This window comes from Prenolepis imparis, unplaced genomic scaffold (genome assembly GCF_030444845.1).
Source record: "Prenolepis imparis isolate NDT839.2.m4 unplaced genomic scaffold, iyPreImpa1.0 SCAF_3, whole genome shotgun sequence".
In the NCBI taxonomy this organism is placed as follows: Eukaryota; Metazoa; Arthropoda; class Insecta; order Hymenoptera; family Formicidae; genus Prenolepis; species Prenolepis imparis.
Genome location: NW_028141161.1, coordinates 15,736,401 through 15,751,708, shown reverse-complemented (window position 1 = coordinate 15,751,708; position 15,308 = coordinate 15,736,401). Strand labels below are relative to the sequence as shown.

Genomic DNA, 15,308 nt, shown 5'->3' with positions numbered 1-15,308 from the left:
ATACGTTAAATAAATAATACTCACTCTTGTAGAGGATTCCTCTTGCGGCGCCCTATGGCTTTACCACCACCTCCTTTTCCTTCAATTTGACGATGTCGTCAGCAACGTTGATCTGTAACATATAAGTGAAATAAAGATTAAAAATACAATAATAATTACATTTTTAGATTTTATTCTTTTCATACGTTAAATAGATAGTACTCACTCTTGTAGAAGATTCCTCTTGCGGCGCCCTATGGCTTTACCACCACCTCCTTTTCCTTCAATTTGACGATATCTTCAGCTACGCTGATCTGTAACATATAAATGAAATAAAAATTAAAAATACAATAATGATTATATTATTAGATTTTTGGATATAATTCTTTTCATACGTTAAATAGATAATACTCACTATTGTAGAGGATTCCTCTTGCGACGCCCTATGGCTTTACCACCACCTCCTTTTCCTTCAATTTGACGATGTCGTCAGCAACGTTGATCTGTAACATATAAGTGAAATAAAGATTAAAAATACAATAATAATTACATTTTTAGATTTTATTCTTTTCATACGTTAAATAGATAGTACTCACTCTTGTAGAGGATTCCTCTTGCGGCGCCCTATGGCTTTACCACCACCTCCTTTTCCTTCAATTTGACGATGTCGTCAGCAACGTTGATCTGTAACATATAAGTGAAATAAACATTAAAAATACAATAATAATTACATTTTTAGATTTTATTCTTTTCATACGTTAAATAGATAGTACTCACTCTTGTAGAAGATTCCTCTTGCGGCGCCCTATGGCTTTACCACCACCTCCTTTTCCTTCAATTTGACGATATCTTCAGCTACGCTGATCTGTAACATATAAATGAAATAAAAATTAAAAATACAATAATGATTATATTATTAGATTTTTGGATATAATTCTTTTCATACGTTAAATAGATAATACTCACTCTTGTAGAGGATTCCTCTTGCGACGCCCTATGGCTTTACCACCACCTCCTTTTCCTTCAATTTGACGATGTCGTCAGCAACGTTGATCTGTAACATATAAGTGAAATAAAGATTAAAAATACAATAATGATTATATTATTAGATTTTTGGATATAATTCTTTTCATACGTTAAATAGATAATACTCACTCTTGTAGAGGATTCCTCTTGCGGCGCCCTATGGCTTTACCACCACCTCCTTTTCCTTCAATTTGACGATGTCGTCAGCAACGTTGATCTGTAACATATAAGTGAAATAAAGATTAAAAATACAATAATGATTATATTATTAGATTTTTGGATATAATTCTTTTCATACGTTAAATAGATAATACTCACTCTTGTAGAGGATTCCTCTTGCGCGCCCTATGGCTTTACCACCACCTCCTTTTCCTTCAATTTGACGATGTCGTCAGCAACGTTGATCTGTAACATATAAGTGAAATAAAGATTAAAAATACAATAATGATTATATTATTAGATTTTTGGATATAATTCTTTTCATACGTTAAATAGATAATACTCACTCTTGTAGAGGATTCCTCTTGCGACGCCCTATGGCTTTACCACCACCTCCTTTTCCTTCAATTTGACGATGTCGTCAGCAACGTTGATCTGTAACATATAAATGAAATAAAGATTAAAAATACAATAATAATTACATTTTTAGATTTTATTCTTTTCATACGTTAAATAGATAGTACTCACTCTTGTAGAGGATTCCTCTTGCGGCGCCCTATGGCTTTACCACCACCTCCTTTTCCTTCAATTTGACGAAATCTTCAGCTACGCTGATCTGTAACATATAAATGAAATAAAAATTAAAAATACAATAATGATTATATTATTAGATTTTTGGATATAATTCTTTTCATACGTTAAATAGATAATACTCACTCTTGTAGAGGATTCCTCTGGCGACGCCCTATGGCTTTACCACCACCTCCTTTTCCTTCAATTTGACGATGTCGTCAGCAACGTTGATCTGTAACATATAAGTGAAATAAAGATTAAAAATACAATAATAATTACATTTTTAGATTTTATTCTTTTCATACGTTAAATAGATAGTACTCACTCTTGTAGAGGATTCCTCTTGCGGCGCCCTATGGCTTTACCACCACCTCCTTTTCCTTCAATTTGACGATATCTTCAGCTACGCTGATCTGTAACATATAAATGAAATAAAAATTAAAAATACAATAATGATTATATTATTAGATTTTTGGATATAATTCTTTTCATACGTTAAATAGATAATACTCACTCTTGTAGAGGATTCCTCTTGCGACGCCCTATGGCTTTACCACCACCTCCTTTTCCTTCAATTTGACGATATCTTCAGCTACGCTGATCTGTAACATATAAATGAAATAAAAATTAAAAATACAATAATGATTATATTATTAGATTTTTGGATATAATTCTTTTCATACGTTAAATAAATAATACTCACTCTTGTAGAGGATTCCTCTTGCGGCGCCCTATGGCTTTACCACCACCTCCTTTTCCTTCAATTTGACGATGTCGTCAGCAACGTTGATCTGTAACATATAAGTGAAATAAAGATTAAAAATACAATAATAATTACATTTTTAGATTTTATTCTTTTCATACGTTAAATAGATAGTACTCACTCTTGTAGAGGATTCCTCTTGCGCGCCCTATGGCTTTACCACCACCTCCTTTTCCTTCAATTTGACGATGTCGTCAGCAACGTTGATCTGTAACATATAAGTGAAATAAAGATTAAAAATACAATAATGATTATATTATTAGATTTTTGGATATAATTCTTTTCATACGTTAAATAGATAATACTCACTCTTGTAGAGGATTCCTCTTGCGACGCCCTATGGCTTTACCACCACCTCCTTTTCCTTCAATTTGACGATGTCGTCAGCAACGTTGATCTGTAACATATAAGTGAAATAAAGATTAAAAATACAATAATAATTACATTTTTAGATTTTATTCTTTTCATACGTTAAATAGATAGTACTCACTCTTGTAGAGGATTTCTCTTGCGGCGCCCTATGGCTTTACCACCACCTCCTTTTCCTTCAATTTGACGATGTCTTCAGCTACGTTGATCTGTAACATATAAATACAATAGAAATTATAGTAGCGCCTACGATATATAATTTTTTAAACGATTATTATTGTATTTAATTTTATTTTTCATGCCAACAATAATAAAAGAAAATAAATAATTTTATATAAATTTTGATACAACTATAATGAATTTTGATTTAATGCACTAACTAATAATAAGTGAAAAATATTCACTCTAGGATCTTAGCCGACGTCCGATACCTTTCCTTTCTTTCTTCTCAATTTGTCAGTGTCATCAGCTATATATACGTTGACCTGTAACATACAAATTAAACCTAAATTGTAGCAATGCTCAAATAATTTAATATTTTAAAAAATTGTTATTGTACGCACTGAATTTTATATTCGCGCGTACTATCACAATTCTCAACTTTACAATTCGATGTAGCGTTAAATATTTTAGTTTGCAACGTTTAGCTCATACATTATTAATTTTCAAGATAAAGTCGTGAGGTCTCAAACAAATATTTGTAACTGGTCTTATCGTAAACTGATGAGAGACTCTTCTTAAGTAATATGTATATTGTCAGTCAAGTCAGTCAAGTGTGATAGCATCCGGGTCTCGGCGCGAGGAAGTAAATGCAATTGTGTGACATTTACCCCGCGTGACACAACTCATTATGGATTACAATAAATTCTTTGCTAAAATCACCAGTAGACGAAGATATAATTTAATTAGACGATTGAATAAGTTATCATTGCATTTATTATTTTTTATGTGTTTCTATTTCCTTCGATTTCCATATTCAAAGTCTAAACGGAAACATATAAAAATGTTCTCCTCCGACTTTAAACTTTGAGTATTTTGCAAAAGTAAGATAATAGATGTAAGTAAGAGAAACATATTTTTTTATATAATTGCGCTTCCTCATATTTTAGAAAATAAAAAAATTGAAACTTAATATATTTACATAATTTAAATATATTGTTAAGATATAGTAGGAAAAGAATTTCAAACAATTTTTTGTGCTATTTAATGCGCTTTATAATTGTATATTTGGATTGTTCGGAAATATATTTTTTATAATAATAAAACTTATAGAAATAGATAAAGATGATACTTTCTATTATTGTTTCTAAAGATCATTCTATTATTATTTCATCTAAAGATGATGCTTTCTATTATTTCTGTAAGTTTTAAAATTTTTGCAAAGACAAAAATATACATTTTTAATCCAAAAACACACGAGAAAACATTTTTAAAATGATACATGTCTCTTATTTCAAAAGAATTCTATTTAACGTATCCAAAACCTGTTAAAATTGAAGAGAATTATTTCCATGTTTTTTTTTCAGTAATAAATTAACGAGTTTTAAATAATTTCATAAAATAGAAATTTCAAATCATAACGTATGTAAATGTACATTTATAAAATACTTTTTTTTTTAAAGCATAATATGACGTTATTGTCATAATCATTTTTTATCGATTAGTGAAAAAGATAAAATATTTTTGACAGTTATCAGCTGATTTCTGTCAAAAAATATTAATCAAAAATAAGATATTATAACATATTATTTACAACATATTACTATTTTAATTTTTTACCATGTTATTATTTTAAAATTTAATTAGAAAAATAACGCTTTAATCAGCTGATTTCTGTGATAAAATATTAATCGAGTTTAAACAAACTTTATATTATCTATAGATAATTACTGTTAGAATTGCCATTACTAAGGAAGAAACTTCGAGTTATGGAGGCTATTTTTTTTATCATGGCATGAGTAAATGTACAGGGTTTTGATAAGATTGTCGAGGATTTGTTTCTCCGCATCGCGAGCAATGATGCGTAACTTTGATACGTAAATTATCACGAATATGTGGTCCTTGATGAATAAAATAAATAATTAATAGACTCACCGGTCGATGCATCGCCGTTTCATCATCCATCCCGCGATCCTGGAAGATATCCGCAACATTTGTCACAAATTACGCGAAATACGTGTTTGGAGAAACGTCTCACGACAAACACTCGAATTCGCGAAGCGACAAACACGAATTTTAAATAATCGCGGATGCCCGACCGCGTAATCCAGTGGGTAGATCGAGACGGTCGTTCGTCGCTAGATTCGACACTTCCGGCTCGTGACACCCGCAGGTGCCTGCAACACTTATCACAAATTACGCGAAATACGTGTTTGGAGAAACGTCTCGCGACAAACACTCGAATTCGCGAAGCGACAAACACGAATTTTAAATAATCGCGGATGCCCGACCGCGTAATCCAGTGGGTAGATCGAGACGGTCGTTCGTCGCTAGATTCGACACTTCCGGCTCGTGACACCCGCAGGTGCCTGCAACACTTATCACAAATTACGCGAAATACGTGTTTGGAGAAACGTCTCGCGACAAACACTCGAATTCGCGAAGCGACAAACACGAATTTTAAATAATCGCGGATGCCCGACCGCGTAATCCAGTGGGTAGATCGAGACGGTCGTTCGTCGCTAGATTCGGCACTTCCGGCTCGTCACACGCGACAGGTACCTGCGACGCTTATCATAAACTGAGAAAAATGATAAGAGAAAAGATGCGAGCGCGTGATCAGAAGGAATGCGGCGGTCAGAATAATCGCTAATCCGTATATAGAAGTAGTTTTATTCTTCGTCTTTTTCTACGAATTTCGTTCTATAATACCGGTAAAATCGTTAATTTTAATCATGCGTCTCTTGATTAGCTTCTGTTAGTTAATTTTTTCGTACGAAACTTCGATTATGCGCAGCACCGATCAAAGTTTAATAAACGTTTTCACATTATATTACGAAGGTTTGAATAGAGTGATGCGTGTAATTAATTGCATCGCCTTCATTTGCGCGCTACCGGATTTACTCCGAAACTCAAAAATGATTGATAAATGATTGAATGATTAAGTCGAAATGATTTACTGTTTGGATAATAGTTTGTAATGAGTTTTCACTAAATGTCGTGCTGATGATTTTCTGTAGTTATAATGATAGTTTTCAAGAAGTTCTATAAGAGTTTTATGCATTAGAATTAAATCTAAAAAGAGTTCCGGTTATTATTTTTTTAAACAATTTTTGACTATTATGTCCAGCACGACATTTAGTACAAATGTATCGTTATGCTGATGATTTTCGGCAAAAACTAATAAAATATATATTTCTTAATAAGGACAGCTTCAATTTTTCTACATGTTTTCAGTCTGTCTTTCGTGAAACGTCAAGAATATTATGAGCTACAGAAAACAATACTACTACTAATAAAAGAAAATAATACAATATACTTTTTAGACAGGACTTGCACGTGCTTTGAATTGTTTACGTGCTTCCTGTCTTTCATCAAACACTACAAAAATAATCAAACATGCAGAACATAATTTTACTAAAACACAATTTTACTAAAAATTATTAAAATATATTTCTTAATCAAGATTGCTTTAATCTATCTACATGTTTTCAGTCTGTCTTTCGTAAAATGTCAAAAACGTTATAAGATGCAGAAAGCAATATATTACTACTAATATAAAAAAAATAATATAATATATTTTTTAGACAGTATTTGCACGTGCTTTTATTTTATCTACGTGCTTCCTGTCTTTCATCAAATACTATAAAAATAATCAAACATGCAGAACACAATTTTACTAAAACACAATTTTACTAAAAATTAATGAAATATATTTCTTAATCAGAACACTTCTAAAGCATAGAACTCTAATAGAACTGTCAAAAACAATAGTTAGAACTGCCGAAAATCATCAACACGACACATTTTCACTAAGTATTGTGCTGGACGTAATTGTAGAAAATTGTTTAAAAAATAGTTTAATGGCCGGAACTCTTTTTAAAATTAATTCTATAATGCATAGAGCTCTTATAGAACTCTTGAAAACTATCATTAGAAAATCATCAGCGCGGCACATTTTCACTGCTGGGCGTTGATATTAAAAATTAATTAAAAAATTAATTAAATATTACTAATTGGTGGAATAGGGATCCGAAATTGCACATATGTACTGAACATGAATAGAATTATTGAGACCTCTTGTAAAAAATGATAATATTCAACGTGTTTTAGTTTTATAGGGGAGGGTATCGGTATTACTTTCGCGAAGTCAGTACATTTTTTCAATTTTGAATTTTTAATATAAAGAATGCTCGGAAATTTAATATAAAAAATTTTTAACATAAAGAATCGGGTGTCTGACCGCGTAATCCAATAGGTAGATCGAGAAGTTCGTCGAAGGTACCCGCGAAACTTTTCTCAGATTGCACTCGCGACTCGACATCTGCAATGTTAAAAGATATTCGAGATATAAGACTATGCGAAACATACAACACATGTTTGCATGTACGCAAAGAAAATTTTCTTTTAGAATTTATACCTAAAAAATTATGATAATTATGGGACAATATGGTATGGTATGGTATGTTTATTTAAACTCGATATTTATTTTTTGATATAAATCTGCTGATTATAGCGTTAATTTGATAAATAAATTTTAAGAATTATAAATTCAATAAGTATTAGATTTCATTTTTCTATATGGTACACTAGTAAAAAATATTTACTTTATAAAGTTCGATAGAACTAAATTTTAATTTATTACTATTAATAAATAAATAATAAATACTTACTGTTATACAAAATTCCTGTGCCGACGCCCGATGGCTTTACCACACCTCCTCATCCTCTCGATTTGTCGATGTCTTCAGCTACGTTGATCTGTACATATAAATGAAATAAAAATTATAAATACAATAATAATTATTGTATTAGATTTTATTTTTTCCAATGGTACACTAATAAATATATAAATAACTTTATAAAGTTTGATACAATTAAATTTTAATTAATTACTATTCACTTTCTAAAACAGGCATGTTAAGTTGATTCTTGCAAGTATTGTTGCCTCTTATTTTCTGCGATGCTGATTGGCTGTCTGGATTCGCGTTGTGCATTATATTTCTAGCATCGAGAAGCTGTCATCGCGAGGGTTAACAATTTGATAGTTTAAACAAAACAAAATAAAATAAAATAATATATTTTAAATAATATATTTTAATACTTTAAATTTGATTAATATTTTTGACAGTTATCAGCTGATGTCCGTAAAAAAATATTAATCACAGATAAAGTAGTATAAAATATTATATTACTTACAAAATATTATTATTTTAATTATATGTTGTAAATAATATAATATGTTATAATATTACTTATATAATAGTACTTATAATATTTACTTTTTCCGCGATTAATATTTTTTTATAGAAATCAGCTGATAACTGTCAAAAATATATATTAATCGAATTTAAAGTATTAAAACATATTATTATTTTATTTAATTTTATTTTAAACAAACTGTCAAACTGCTAACCCTCGCGATGACAGCCTTTCGATGAGAAGCTGTCCAAAATAAAATAAAATAAAATAAAATAATAATGTTTTAAATAATATGTTATAATGTTTAAAACTCGGTTAATATTTTTGACAGTTATCAGTTGATAACTGTCAAGAATATTAATCAAGTTAACTGTCAAGAATATTAATCAAGTATTATAACAAATTTAAAACATATTAATATTATTTTATTTTATTTTATTGTGGACTAACTGTTAAAGTGCAGAAAAGAAGCAACAATACTTCGAGACTTTCGAGAATCAACTTAATATGCCTTTTTTTAGAAAGACAAAATGTATTTAAATAAATAGATATTTAGATATAAAGTTTGAATTTTCAAGAAGGTAAAATTATTTTTAATTTTCAATACTTGGATATTTAAGATTTATTAACAATATAAAAAAATCGTTATTTTTATAGTAATATCTTATTTTATCAACTGTAGTAATAAACATGTAGGTAGATAGTTCCATTAAAAAGTAACTGAATAAGCTTCTTAGAATTATTTTCATGGCACAATTTATTTGAATAAATTATTTAAATAAATTATAAAAATATTAATTAAATAATAAACTAAACTTTATTTTTAATAAACTTTATTAAAGTCGTTATCAACAAACATGCATCAATAAATTTGGAGAAAAAATAAAATTAGCACATTATAAAAATTTATATAATTTAATTATTAACGCGCGTTCTATTAAATTAATTGAAATGTGTTATAAAATAACTATTAAACATTTCTTATTTTTTATATTTATAACATATGCACGTTGAAAAAATCTCTATTATGATACATACTCAAAAGTTAAACACATATATACAATAATGTATCATAATTAATTTATTTCAAGATAATGAATTTGTGATATATATAATATATATTTATATATATAATATTACGATTAATTTGGGACATTAATTCTTTTAATGTGTATATATAATGTGTATATATATAAACTATAAAAATTTTAAAAAAGTAAATTTAGATATCAAACAATTTGCAGAATTAAAATAAGAATAAAAAGAAAATTTTACCGATACATCTATTATTGCAAATTATATTATAATTAACAGAGAAAAAAAATTTATTTCTAATACTTATATCTTCTATATATATGTGTATTAAAATGTATATAATAATATTTAATATAATTTTTATATTTTTTTTTATAATATTTGATATAATTTTCACAAATACATTATCTTAATATTTTTTTAAATAATTCAATACTCACCAATTTGATGGAATTGTAGACAATGTTAATCTGTAAAATATAAACGTATAAATATTATATAAAACTATTATTAAAATATTTAAATTATTTATATTTCAAATTATTTTTTGAAATATTAAAATTAATTTTAAAATTTAAATATTAATTTTAATGTTTCAAAAAATGATTATATTATGCGCATAGTTAACTTTTGTTATTTACTTTAAGATATTAAAAAACTACATAATTTGCAAAGAAATATTTTTTAAAGAAAGATAGAAATAATTAAAAATATTTAAGTTAAAATATTTTACTATTTATTTTTACTATTAAATATATTTAATTAAAATATTTAATAGTAAAAGAATTTAGGTGTACGCATTACATAATAAATAATTATATCTATATATATCTCGAGTCACCGATATTCCAAGAAATAGGGACTACATTTCACTATGTTTTATACATCACAATTCAACGACGTAGAAATAGAATCGACAACGCCGAAAAACTCCGGAAATTCGCGTCAAAAGTGCAACGGTAAATCGATTCGCCCATGTACATAGTAGACTCGCTCATGAAATGGCGTCGCGTAGCGTAACGGACTCGCCCGTGCAATCGCGATCACGATGTCGAACACGATTTCGCGACGCGATCGGCTTTGTACGATAATTAAGCACGTAAAAACAATAAACTTACAATTGTACTATCGTGGACCGGCGATGAGTGTGCAAACGTTGATCGCGAACAACCGAAAATGCAACAGACAGGTTTGTGCCAGTTATGGGACGCACAGCACGCCAAGGTCGCGAAGTTGTAATGGCAGTGGTCGCGGCGTACTTCACTGCGAACTCGGAGCTCGGCTCGGCTCAGCTCGGCTCGGCTCGGCTCGGCTCGACTCGGCTCGGCTCGGCTCGACTCGGCTCGGCGGTCCGGGCAACTCGCAACCTCGGCGTATTGCGCGTCCCGTAACTGGCAGTGCCAGATTGTGTACTTTTGTTATAACATATTATTTTAATTTTTATAACATTATTATTTTAAAAATTAAGTACCAAATTAACTCCTTAGTCAGCTGATTTCTGACAAAAAATATTAATAAGGTGTTAATTAAATTTTAAAATAATAATGTTATAAAATGTAAAATAGTAATATGTTGTAAATAATATGTTACAATGACCTATGTATCTGCAATTAATATTTTTTGTCAGAATTCAGCTGTGATTAAGGAGTTAATTGGCTAATTAATTTTTAAAATAATATATTATATAATAAATTAAAATAATACGTTAAATAATATGTCATAATTCTTTAAACTCGATTAATATTTTTGACAGTTATCAGCTGATTTCTGTCAAAAAATATTAATCGCAGATAGGTCGTTATAACATATGATTTACAACGTATTACTATTTTACATTTAATAACATAATATTATTTTAATATATAATTAACAAATTAACACCTTATTAATATTTTTTGTCAGAAATCAGCTGACTAAGCAGTTAATTTGTTCATTAATTTTTAAAATAATATGTTATAAAAATTAAAATAATATGTTTTTAAATAGAAAGAATGTTAAAGTACTTTAAACTCGATTAATATTTTTTCGACAGTAAACTGATTTCTGTCAAAAAATATTATTAGCTTAAAGTATTATAACATATTATTTGTAACATTATTTTAATTTTTATAACATAATATTATTTCAAAATTTAATTAGCAAATTAATGCCTTAATCAGCTGATGTATGTCAAAAGATATTAATAAAGCGTTAATTTGGTAATTAAATTTTAAAATAATAATATGTTAAAAATATTAAAATAGTAATATGTATATTGTAAATAATATGTTATAATGCCGTATCTGCGATTAATATTTTTTGATAGAAATCAGCTGATAACTGTCAAAAATATTAATCGAGTTTAAGAAATTAATAACATTTAATTAACAAAATAACACCTTATAAATATTTTTTGTCAGAAATCAGCTGATTAAGAAGTTAATTTGCTAATTAATTTTTAAAATAATGTTATAAAAATTAAAATAATAATGTTTTAAATAATATGTCATAATTCTTTAAACTCGATTAATATTTTTGACAGTTATAAGCTGATTTCTGTCAAAGAATATTATTTGAGTTTAAAGTATTAAAACATATTATTTATAATTAAATTTATAAATTTTATTTTTTCATGCGTTATATAACTATAACTCACTCTTGTATAGGATTCGTTTGCCGGCGCTCGATGGCTTTCCCACTTCCTTTTCCTCTTTCAATTTATCGATATCGTCAGCTATGTTGATCTATAACATATAAATACAATAAAAATTATAAATACCATAATAATTATTATATTAGATTTAATTTTATCCATACGTACACTAAAAAAATATACATCATTTTATAAAGTTTTATATCTCTAAATTTTAATTTCTTACTATTAATAAATAAATAATATATACTCACTCTTATATAAAACTGTTTTGTCTGCGCCCGATGGCTTTCCCACCTTTTCCTTTTCTTTCAATTTGACGATGTCTTCAGCTACGTTGATCTGTAACATATAAATTAAAAATACAAAAATGATTACATTATTAGATTTTATTTTGTTCATACGTTAAATAGATAGTACTCACTCTTGTATAAGATTGCTTTTGCGGCGCCCTATGGCTTTCCCAACCTCCTACTTTACTTTCAATTTGACGATGTCGTTCAGCTACGTTGATCTGTAACATATAAATAAAATAAAGATTAAAAATACAATAAAAATTACATTTTTAGATTTTATTCTTTTCATACGTTAAATAGATAGTACTCACTCTTGTAGAGGATTCCTCTTGCGGCGCCCTATGGCTTTACCACCACCTCCTTTTCCTTCAATTTGACGATATCTTCAGCTACGCTGATCTGTAACATATAAATGAAATAAAAATTAAAAATACAATAATGATTATATTATTAGATTTTTGGATATAATTCATTTCATACGTTAAATAGATAATACTCACTCTTGTAGAGGATTCCTCTGGCGACGCCCTATGGCTTTACCACCACCTCCTTTTCCTTCAATTTGACGATGTCGTCAGCAACGTTGATCTGTAACATATAAATGAAATAAAGATTAAAAATACAATAATAATTACATTTTTAGATTTTATTCTTTTCATACGTTAAATAGATAGTACTCACTCTTGTAGAGGATTCCTCTTGCGGCGCCCTATGGCTTTACCACCACCTCCATTTCCTTCAATTTGACGAAATCTTCAGCTACGCTGATCTGTAACATATAAATGGATTAAAAATTAAAAATACAATAATGATTATATTATTAGATTTTTGGATATAATTCTTTTCATACGTTAAATAGATAATACTCACTCTTGTAGAGGATTCCTCTGGCGACGCCCTATGGCTTTACCACCACCTCCTTTTCCTTCAATTTGACGATGTCGTCAGCAACGTTGATCTGTAACATATAAGTGAAATAAAGATTAAAAATACAATAATAATTACATTTTTAGATTTTATTCTTTTCATACGTTAAGTAGATAGTACTCACTCTTGTAGAGGATTCCTCTTGCGGCGCCCTATGGCTTTACCACCACCTCCTTTTCCTTCAATTTGACGATATCTTCAGCTACGCTGATCTGTAACATATAAATGAAATAAAAATTAAAAATACAATAATGATTATATTATTAGATTTTTGGATATAATTCTTTTCATACGTTAAATAGATAATACTCACTCTTGTAGAGGATTCCTCTTGCGGCGCCCTATGGCTTTACCACCACCTCCTTTTCCTTCAAATTGACGAAATCTTCAGCTACGCTGATCTGTAACATATAAATGAAATAAAAATTAAAAATACAATAATGATTATATTATTAGATTTTTGGATATAATTCTTTTCATACGTTAAATAGATAATACTCACTCTTGTAGAGGATTCCTCTTGCGACGCCCTATGGCTTTACACCACCTCCTTTTCCTTCAATTTGACGATGTCGTCAGCAACGTTGATCTGTAACATATAAGTGAAATAAAGATTAAAAATACAATAATAATTACATTTTTAGATTTTATTCTTTTCATACGTTAAGTAGATAGTACTCACTCTTGTAGAGGATTCCTCTTGCGGCGCCCTATGGCTTTACCACCACCTCCTTTTCCTTCAATTTGACGATATCTTCAGCTACGCTGATCTGTAACATATAAATGAAATAAAAATTAAAAATACAATAAAGATTATATTATTAGATTTTTAGATTTTATTCTTTTCATACGTTAAATAGATAGTACTCACTCTTGTAGAAGATTCCTCTTGCGGCGCCCTATGGCTTTACCACCACCTCCTTTTCCTTCAATTTGACGATATCTTCAGCTACGCTGATCTGTAACATATAAATGAAATAAAAATTAAAAATACAATAATGATTATATTATTAGATTTTTGGATATAATTCTTTTCATACGTTAAATAGATAATACTCACTCTTGTAGAGGATTCCTCTTGCGGCGCCCTATGGCTTTACCACCACCTCCTTTTCCTTCAATTTGACGAAATCTTCAGCTACGCTGATCTGTAACATATAAATGAAATAAAAATTAAAAAAACAATAATGATTATATTATTAGATTTTTGGATATAATTCTTTTCATACGTTAAATAGATAATACTCACTCTTGTAGAGGATTCCTCTGGCGACGCCCTATGGCTTTACCACCACCTCCTTTTCCTTCAATTTGACGATGTCGTCAGCAACGTTGATCTGTAACATATAAGTGAAATAAACATTAAAAATACAATAATAATTACATTTTTAGATTTTATTCTTTTCATACGTTAAGTAGATAGTACTCACTCTTGTAGAGGATTCCTCTTGCGGTGCCCAATGGCTTTACCACCACCTCCTTTTCCTTCAATTTGACGATATCTTCAGCTACGCTGATCTGTAACATATAAATGAAATAAAAATTAAAAATACAATAATGATTATATTATTAGATTTTTGGATATAATTCTTTTCATACGTTAAATAGATAATACTCACTCTTGTAGAGGATTCCTCTTGCGGCGCCCTATGGCTTTACCACCACCTCCTTTTCCTTCAATTTGACGAAATCTTCAGCTACGCTGATCTGTAACATATAAATGAAATAAAAATTAAAAATACAATAATGATTATATTATTAGATTTTTGGATATAATTCTTTTCATACGTTAAATAGATAATACTCACTCTTGTAGAGGATTCCTCTTGCGACGCCCTATGGCTCTACCACCACCTCCTTTTCCTTCAATTTGACGAAATCTTCAGCTACGCTGATCTGTAACACATAAATGAAATAAAAATTAAAAATACAATAATGATTATATTATTAGATTTTTGGATATAATTCTTTTCATACGTTAAATAGATAATACTCACTCTTGTAGAGGATTCCTCTTGCGACGCCCTATGGCTCTACCACCACCTCCTTTTCCTTCAATTTGACGAAATCTTCAGCTACGCTGATCTGTAACACATAAATGAAATAAAAATTAAAAATACAATAATGATTATATTATTAGATTTTTGGATATAATTCTTTTCATACGTTAAATAGATAATACTCACTC

The 15,308-nt window shown here is 28.9% G+C and overlaps 2 long non-coding RNA genes across 2 annotated transcripts; both read right to left on the bottom strand.

Annotated features, from left to right (window-relative positions):
• Positions 1-2,996: 2,996 nt before the first annotated feature.
• LOC145933992 (uncharacterized) lies at positions 2,997-5,570 on the bottom strand. Its single transcript, XR_014424964.1, has 3 exons — positions 4,964-5,570; positions 3,274-3,354; positions 2,997-3,078 (listed from the first exon to the last, which is right to left on the bottom strand). It is a non-coding gene; the product is annotated as an uncharacterized LOC145933992 (long non-coding RNA).
• A 2,131-nt stretch (positions 5,571-7,701) lies between these two features.
• On the bottom strand, positions 7,702-14,638 carry LOC145934424 (uncharacterized). Its single transcript, XR_014425025.1, has 6 exons — positions 14,551-14,638; positions 12,322-12,411; positions 12,152-12,239; positions 11,901-11,988; positions 9,706-9,735; positions 7,702-7,789 (listed from the first exon to the last, which is right to left on the bottom strand). It is a non-coding gene; the product is annotated as an uncharacterized LOC145934424 (long non-coding RNA).
• Positions 14,639-15,308: the final 670 nt, after the last annotated feature.